The sequence below is a fragment of the Callospermophilus lateralis genome, chromosome 3, assembly GCF_048772815.1.
Source record: "Callospermophilus lateralis isolate mCalLat2 chromosome 3, mCalLat2.hap1, whole genome shotgun sequence".
Taxonomy (NCBI): Eukaryota; Metazoa; Chordata; class Mammalia; order Rodentia; family Sciuridae; genus Callospermophilus; species Callospermophilus lateralis.
Window position 1 is genome coordinate 62,618,223 of NC_135307.1, and position 9,001 is coordinate 62,627,223.

Here is a 9,001-nt window from a genome sequence, read left to right on the forward strand (position 1 = left end):
CCTATTGTAGCCGAGCATGGTAGTGCATGCCTGCAATCCTGGTGGCTTGGGAAGCTGAGGCAGGAGGATTGCAAGTTCAAGGTCAGCCGCACCAATTTAGTGAGGCTCTATCTCAAAAAAAAAAAAAAAATTAAAAAAGGAGGGTTGTGGGCTGGGGTTGTGGCTCAGCAGTGGAGCGCTTGCCTAGCACGAGCCCGTGCGAGGCCCTGGGTTCCATCCTCAGCACCACATAAAATACATAAATAAATAAATAAATAAATAAATGTATTGTGTCCAACTACAACTAAAAAATAAATATTAAAAAAGGGATGTTGCTGGGGATATGGTTCAGTGGTTAAAAGCCCCTGGGTTCAATTCCTTGTACTAAAAAAAAAAAAAAAAAAAAAAAAAAGGAAATGCCTATTTTATGCAGGAGCCCTATTTAACTTAATGCTTTTCTTTAAAACCCAACTGTAAGGTGGATACCATCCCTGACCTTACAAATGAGGAAACCAAATCTGAACAATCTGAAGAATCTTGACTCATCCCAGCCTGCAAGTAGCTAGTGGTCAAGAGCCAGTCTCATCTGATTTGCAAGGCTAGCTTCTAGCCACCAAACGATTGCCTCTCTACACATGACACATGAGTTGAGAGCACTGGTTCCCAGTTTTGCTTGCTGGAATCTCCTGGAGAGCTTTTAAAAAATGCAGATGCCTTTGGGTTGTGGTGGCTCAAATCTGTGATCCCAGGAATTTAGAAGCCTGAAGCAAGAGGATCACAAGTTTGAGGCCAGCCTCAGCAATTTAACAAGACCCTCTCTCAATAAATAAATAAATAAAACCTGGCGATGTAGCTCAGTGGTAAAGTACCCCTAGGTTTTAATCTCCAGTACCCAAAGTAGGACCAGTAGCAACACATAGTTTTATTCCCAGAGATTTTAATTTTGGGGTGTCAGGATCTTTATCATATTTCACCACATAATCATCACAGCTTATTTTTTTTTTTAGATGGTTCACCACTTAAAGGTAAAAGCAGCAACATTTTCCCCAGTGGCACTGGATGCACATGTGTCTTCTCAGGCACCAGAGTCCCAAGCCTAGAATTCTCAGCACTTGCACATGGTCTGTTCTATTTGAAAGCCAACTGGTTTGTTTCGAGTGCCATGGTACTAACAAAAACACATCTTGGGCTGGGGTTGTGGCTCAGGGGTAGAGCACTCACCTAGCATATGCGAGGCCCAGGGTTCGATCCTCAGCACCACATAAAAATAAATAAATAAAATAAAGGTATTGTGTCCAACTACAATTTAAAAAAAAAAAAGTCTCACCTGAGAGTCTGTGGTGGACACCACCATATCAAATAATAAGACTAATGATAGCAGTGCAGAATCTTGGGGCACAGAAGATTAGATTTTGCAAATCCATACTTTGCAACACTGTACGAAATTTTCTCAAGTATAATATTTTGACTGTAATGCACAAATCAATAACAACTAGTGTGTCAACTTTTCTTTCAGATCAAAAAATTGTTCACTAAACTGTCATGAAGAAATGATGGGAGTCAAGGTGCACTATTCGATTTTAATGTATTTGTGAGTATTCCATACATCCTAATCTTGCACTGAAGACAGTTTAGAAATAAATAATGTTTAAGTAATACTGGAAAAATTAAAAAAGAAAAAAGAGCTGGGTATGGTGGCTCAGCTCGGGAACTTGAGGCAGGAAGATCACAGAGTTCAAAGCCAATCTCAGCAACTTAGTGAGGCCCTAACCAACTCAGCAAGACCTTCTTAATTAAAAAAAAAAAAAAAAAAAAAAAAGAGGCTGGGGATGTAGCTAAGTGGTTAAGTGCCTCTGTGTTCAATCCCCTGTGGCCCCCCCCCAAAAAAAAAAGAGAGAAAAAGAAAAAAGAAAAAGACTTCACATAATAATCCTACCTTACCTTTTTGCAAGAAAAAAAATTGGCATAAAATTTGTGACAATAATGTGGTGAAATATGGTTTAAAAAATCCCCCAAAGGGCTGAAGATGTGGCTCAAGCGGTAGCGCGCTCGCCTGGCATGCGTGCGGCCCGGGTTCGATCCTCAGCACCACATACAAAGATGTTGTGTACGCCAAAAACTAAAAAATAAATGTTAAAAAAAATTCTCTTTAAAAAAAAAAATCCCCCAAAGATTTTTAACACACAGATAAGGCTGAGTGCCACTGAGCATCACTGACAGTACACAGCCCCAAGCCCACCTAGGTCATTTGCTGTTAATATCACCTAGTCTGTCTGACTATCCCTAGAATTAGGAAAAGGACCAAAGAAGCCCAGAGGAGTATCCCAAACTCTAAGTCCAAGATCTGTAACTGGGCCTGGCCTCGAGCCAAACTGGGAAGCGGGGCAATAATTAACAGCAACTTGATGACAGTAATAGTTGGAACAGTAATTTGACTATTTATCTCAATGCGACAGGTCGTCTGCATACTCTGTTTTATTTGTTCTCACAACAACACTCCTAGATAGGTGCAATAGTAACTCTTTCCATTTTACAGATGAGGACACAGGGCACAGAAATATTAAGGGGCCAGTCCAGAGCCACTCAGCTAGGCTGGGTGACAGTGCTCTGGACCACTACCTTTTCTGTGCTGTCTCTCCAGTCCCAGGCCACTTCCAACTCTGCAGCCCCTGGGCCACCTCAGGACTCCCCTACCACTCACAGTTCCCTGGTGCCTAATGTACTGAGTGCCTGCTCTGCCTGGGGTGGTGGGTCAGGCAATGCATGTGGGTAAGATGGGCATCCTCCCCTGCCCCCACTGAATCTCAAGGTCAGGGAGAGATCAGGCCAGAACAGGTGGAAGGATACGTAAGAGGATTGGGGTGGTGGTGCTGGGATCTAGCAGATGGAGCCCCTAGTTGGCAGAGGGATCCTAATCCCTGGTCAGCAAGCTCCCAAGGTCACCATAGTCCTCAGGAAGCAAACCTGGGCCTGGATCCTGGAGCCCTGTTTCTGCTCTTGAAGGGAGGACCTTGTTGAGATTGGTTACAACTGAGTTCAAGGCCAGGAGCCTCAACTCTGTGGACCTCATTTTCTCATCCATAGAACCCCCTTCATTGCAGTTTCTCTAAAAAGACTGGGCAAGCCCAGACGCAGCCAGACCTGGCAGGGTGGATGCCCACTCGCCCACTCGCCTGCAGCCGTTCCCTCCCCTCCCCCTGCTCTCATCCCTGGCGCCCAGCCTGGCTGCAAACCACTTTCCAGCAGTGGCTTCCGTGGGGAATGGAAACTCTGAGAGGAACCATTTCTCTTTGTATTTCCCCAGCAACCAGCAGAGGCCTGGCCAGGGTGCCTAGGGAAAGGCCCAGCAGACTGAATTGTCCACAGCTGGCAGTCCCATGGAATGACTCACACTCCCGGAAAGATGCCCGCCTGTCCCCACCAACCCAGCCACTCACCAGGTCACCGCCTGGTAAGTCAGGGGCTGTCAACCCTGGCTGCAAAGCGGAATCAGCAAGAGGAGAACTAGGGGAGCAGGGAGGCCTTCAAAATTCTGATGCCTAAGACACAGTGGAACAGACAACCCAAGGTCCCTGAGGGTGAGTGAGGCTGGGCATCACTGTTTCTTACAGTCTTTCTCAGTGTCATCTGAAGATATTTTATGGGAAAAGACCAGCATGTTTGCTTAAAATGCAGCCTCCAGGTGGAGGCCCACGGCAAATGGATCAGGCTCTGGGGATGGGTTCTAGAATCCAGACCCTTAACCCCTTCCCTAGAATTCTTTCTTTCTTTCTTTCTTTCTTTCTTCTTTTTTTTTTTTTTTTTCTTTTCACAGCAAGTTTCAGGAATCTCTGCTATTTGGAGGACTCCACTGTGAGGAACAAACAGGTCCTGCTGCCCACAGACCCATTGTTCACTGGGGGAGATGAGAGGGTTTGCCTGCCCTGAGGCGGTTGGGGAAGGAAGAGGAGGAAGAGAGACCTCAGCTGAGGGAGGCGCCTTTCTGGAGGGCCAGGAAAGTTGGGCCTGGGAGGCTTCCTGCAGGAGAGAGGGGTGCATTCCTCTCATTCCTTAAGGGTGAATTTCTAAGGGTAGGATTTCAAGGGTAGTAAATAAAAAGGGCAGGTGGAATATCTATTTATTTATTCATTTATTTCCCTTAGTCCACTCCAGGGTCTACATCAGCTACATCAGCTGGAGCCTCCAAGGTGGGGGTGCTAGTCTACCCAGACTGCCATTACAAGATACCACAGCCTGGGCCCTGGGGTACTGGGGATTGACCCCAGGAGTGCTCTACTGCTAAGCCACATCCTCAGGCTTTTTTTTTTTTTTTTTCCATCTTTTATTTTAAGACAGGGTCTCCATAAATTGCCAAGGCTGGCCTCAAACTTGTAATCCTCCTGCCTCAGCCTCTGGAGTCTCTGGGATTGTAGGTGTACTCCCCATGCCCAGCCAGGCTGGGTCCTCCTTACACAGCCTAAATTTACATGTCATGGTTGGGAGGCTGGAAGTCCAAGACAGAGATAACAGCAAGGTAAGTCTCATCCTGAGGTCACTTCTCTGGGCTTGGAGGTAGCAGCCATCTGGCCGTGTGCCTGCTTGGCCTCTTCTGTGAGGAAGAGAGAAAGGATGAGGCAGTGGGGAGAAGAAAACAGAGTGGGAACACCCACACTGCTCCTTTAGGTGACTCTCACTAACCCCACTGATTCAGGGCCCCCACCCTTAACAATCTCTTTTAACTACCTACATCCTTAAAGGATCTATCTCCAAAGACAGTTGCATTGAGGATTAGGACATCAGCATAGGGAATCTGGGGGACATGATTCAGTCTATAGCAGTGGGCTTCTCAGCTCAGGCCCAAAGAACCATACAGGGGCTTACAGGGTTATCCAGGGGAACTGGGCCCAAGAGGCAGAAGATAAAGAACGACCCATCAGTCCCCCTACTGCACCTACATTCCTGCTCATAGTTCAGGGCTTTGACCTGGGGGAGGCAGAGGAAGCCCTGCTTCTTATCTTAGGCCTCTGGAGACCCAGGATTGGGAAAGAAGGAGATTGGGTCCAATTGGCCCATGAGGCTGGCCAAGGGGGTCCCTGGGAATCAGACACAGAGGAGCAGCAATGACTCAGGTGACCATGGACTCGATGCAGCTCCCTCCCCAGAGCATCTTTCAGGGGCACAGGTGGCCTCCTGGGCATCTCCTCTCAGCTGTGTCTGCAGCAACTTCTGTTCACCCGTCCTCTGCTCTTCCCCATGTCAGGCACCACGTGGCCTCTGCAGGTTGACCGTGACCAAGGCAGAGGAGCCCTGCTCTCAAGGAGTTCACATCTGAGTGAGTCCGGCAGCAGCCAATAGAGCAATAAAGAAGTTGAGAAGTAACAGTCAAGGCTACTGGTTGGTCAGAAGGAAGTGTGACGTAAGGCAGGAAAGACAGAGTAGTCCATGTGCAAGGAGGTGAGCTATTTTTGCTCTGGGCTCAGGGAAGTCTTCTAGAGAAGACACTGGGCGGAGAGAGACCTAAATGGAGGAAGGAAGTGGGCATGTAGATTTAAGGAGAAGAGCATTTCAAGAAGGAACCGCAAGCATGGTGGTCCCAGGCCAGAGGAACTAGGCATGTGTGAGCCATAAGAAGAAGGTCAAAGGGCCTGAGGGGGTGGAGCAAGGAGAGCCCCATGGTGAATGGGGCTGAGAGGGCTGCAGAGCCAAATTACAGGGGCCTGTGGGGCTCACCTTCTTCTCTGGGTCTGACAGGAGGCCGTGAAAGTTTGGGACAGAGGAGTGATGTAACCTGACAGGCTGACAAGGATTGCTCTACTATGTGGAAACAGAGGGCCCGTGGGGAGCAGGGAGAGCCAGGGTCAACTGCAGTAGGTCAGGGGGAAGAGGCAACAGGGGATTTGCTTTGGGGGTGGCTATAAGGGATGGATCAAGAGCCACCCATTGTACTTTGAAAGTTGAGCTGAGGGTGGGGTGGCGGTGCCCTGTGAGGGGCAAGGAGTCAAATTCAACTCCTAAGTCATTGGTGTGAGCTTCTGAGTAGATGGTAATGGCGAAGGGGAGTTCAAATTCTGTTGGGACCTATGAAGTTCAAAGAGCCTGTAACCACCCCAGTGGAGGTGCTGAGTCTCTGGAGCCGAGGAAGGCCGTGGTGGCTGGTCAGGCTGGAGAAACGCATTTCATCTGCTTCTACGTGGGACCTGCTGCAGGGGAGAGATGGGATTCCCTGGGGAGGACCTCCAACATGGGGAGGTCAGAAAGAGGAGGCCAAACCAGCCTAAGATACGGAAGAAGAAGATTCGCTATGGTGGTGCACACAGAGAGGACAGCTCAAGTGTTGGTGAGTGAGGTGAGAGACGAACAACCTGGCTCATGAAATCTGGAGAATTGAAGACTGGGCCCCTCAAAGGGTGGTAGGGACCAAGGCCTGAGAAGAGCCTGGGTGGGGACAGGACAGGAGTTGGAGATGCAGAACAGGCAAGTTAACTGGGGGATTTTGCTGTAAAAGACAACAGAGAAATGAACCCATGCACCAGCTAGAGGAACATGCCAGGACCAGCAGGTTGGTCACCAAGGGCCTCTCTGTGAGGTTTCAGAGCTGCAGAGCAGCCTGTGGGATGCTGTCAGTCAGGAGTAGGTGTGTCCTCCCTGAGGGGACTTTAAGGCATAAAGGTATCAAGGACTTGGTAGGGGATAGTGGGCCTCTGCCAGAAGTCTTTCTTTCTTTTTTTTTTTTTTTTTTTGGTGGGAGGGGGGTACCAGGGATTGAACTCAGGGGCACTCCACTGAGCCACATCCCCAACCCTATTTTGTATTTTATTTAGAGACAGGGTCTCACTGAGTTGCTTAGCATCTCCCTATTTTCTCGCAATCCTCCTTTCTCAGCCTCCAGGCTGCTGGGATTACAGGCATGTGCTACTGTGCCAGCCAGAACTCTTTCTTGCCAGCCTGAAATTCCACCATCACTGTTTTTGCCAGCTGGATTTGTTAGAATCATGAAGACTGGAAGTGTAACTCAGGGGTAGAGCGCTTGCCTCATATGCACAAGGCCCTGGGTTCAATTCCCAGAGCCATGGGGAAAAAGAAACAAACAAACAAACAAACAAACAAAATACAATCATGGAATAATAACTCAAAAAAAAAGCCTACCTGTAGTCCCATCCCTGATCACCTGCTAAGTGCAGCTGAAGTGACAGCTGGGATGGCAGGACCCAAAAGTAAGGATGAGCTCTAGGTAGAGCCCCTGTGGCCTGTGACTGAACCAGCCTGGGTATCAGATCAGAAAGGATGTCCTGACTGAGGCAGCAGGTAAAGGCAGGACATAGGACAGTGGAAACAGTTTGAAACCTCATGACCAGGGACTCTACTTTCTGCCAGCTAATGTATTAATTTACAAACCCATTGGCTATCGCTGGGGACTGGTGACACAAAGCAGCTCGTGGACCTTTGGCAGGAAGGAGCCTTCTGCTTGTCTCAGTAGGAAGATGACTCCCCCCAACTCTGTGTGTAAATATGAGGGTGACCTTTGCATTCAGGAAGATGATGTACTAGCTAGGACACCTCTAGCCAGAGTCACAGTGACCCTTGTTAGTCAAAATGTGATCCCTTGATGCCTAGCATGCACTATATTTTTATCAGGGAAAAAAACTTTCAGAGGGTCCCTTGGTTCTCATTGAGCAAAATAGATCACCTTTAGCAGCAAGGAAGTCTGCAAAATGAACTTGTGTCCTTTTCATTTTCTGTAGTAGCCGGGGATATAGCTCAGTTGATAGAGTGCTTTCTACCTCACATGCACAAGGTCCTGGGTTCAATCCCCACCACCACCAAAAAAAAAAGGCAGATTTACTTTGGGGCTGGGGTTGTGGCTCAATGGTAGAGCACTTGCTTAGCACATGCAAGGGTCTCGGTTTAATCCCCAGCACCACATAAAAATAAAGAAAGAAAGAAATTGTGTCCAACTACAATTAAAAAAAAATAATTAAAAAAAAAAAGCAACTCATGGACAAGCAGCCTAGAAAGGGCTATTAAGTAGCCAGTTATCACTGGGTGCCATAAAATGCACACAGGAAATGGAAATGCACATGTGGCAAACTTGACAAATTATTTATCAGTTAACTGTTTAATAGAGGAAACAGGAAAGATCAGGATCTTCATTTAGTTTTCTGTTGTTAGTTGATTTTGATCTAGTATTTTTCTGGTTAATTGATTTGCTTTTTGTTTCTTCAGATAAAAATATTCAAAAGATTTTCTTTGAAGCCCAGAATTTGCATTTGAATGTAAATTTTGTGTATTGTACCTTGATCAATGTTGCAAAACTCAGTAAAGACATAGGTGAAGAGATTAAAAAGCAGGGTAATAGAACACATTTATAAATGCTTTTCAAATTAATAAATGTGTCTGTGGCACATGCCTGTAATCTCAGCAGCTCAGGAGGCTGAGGCAGGAGGATCTGCAAGTTCAAAGTCAGCCTCAGCAATTTATCGAGGCCCTAAGCAACTTAGTGAATCCCTGTTTCACAATAAAAATAAAAAAGGGCTAGAGATATGGCTCAATGGTTAATTAAGTTCCCCTGGGTCCAATCCTTGGTCTCCAAAAATAAAATAAAATAAAGCAAAGTAATAAATGTATTATCCAAAGCTGCTATATTATAAAGACCACTTAATACAGAAATTCTACTCTTGGGAATTAGTCTTCAGGAAATAATCATGGTTGTATTTCAGAAGCAGTCACCGCTTAGCTGCTTAGAAAAGAATTGGAAATAACCTAAGTGAGCAATGACAGGGGATTGGTTGGATGACACAGTCATACAATGAAATGCTATACAACCATAAAAATAGCAGTTTTTGATGGTATTTAGTATCATGAGAAAATGTCAAAATATATTATTAAGTAAGATAATTACATGCCTGTAATCCCAACAAATTGGGAAGCTAAGGCAGGAGGATCATAAGTTCAAGTCTACCCTCAGCAACTGAGTGAGACTCCATCTCAAGAAAAAAAAAAAGCAACATATAAGGTAGTATATAATGTAGTCACATTTTTATTG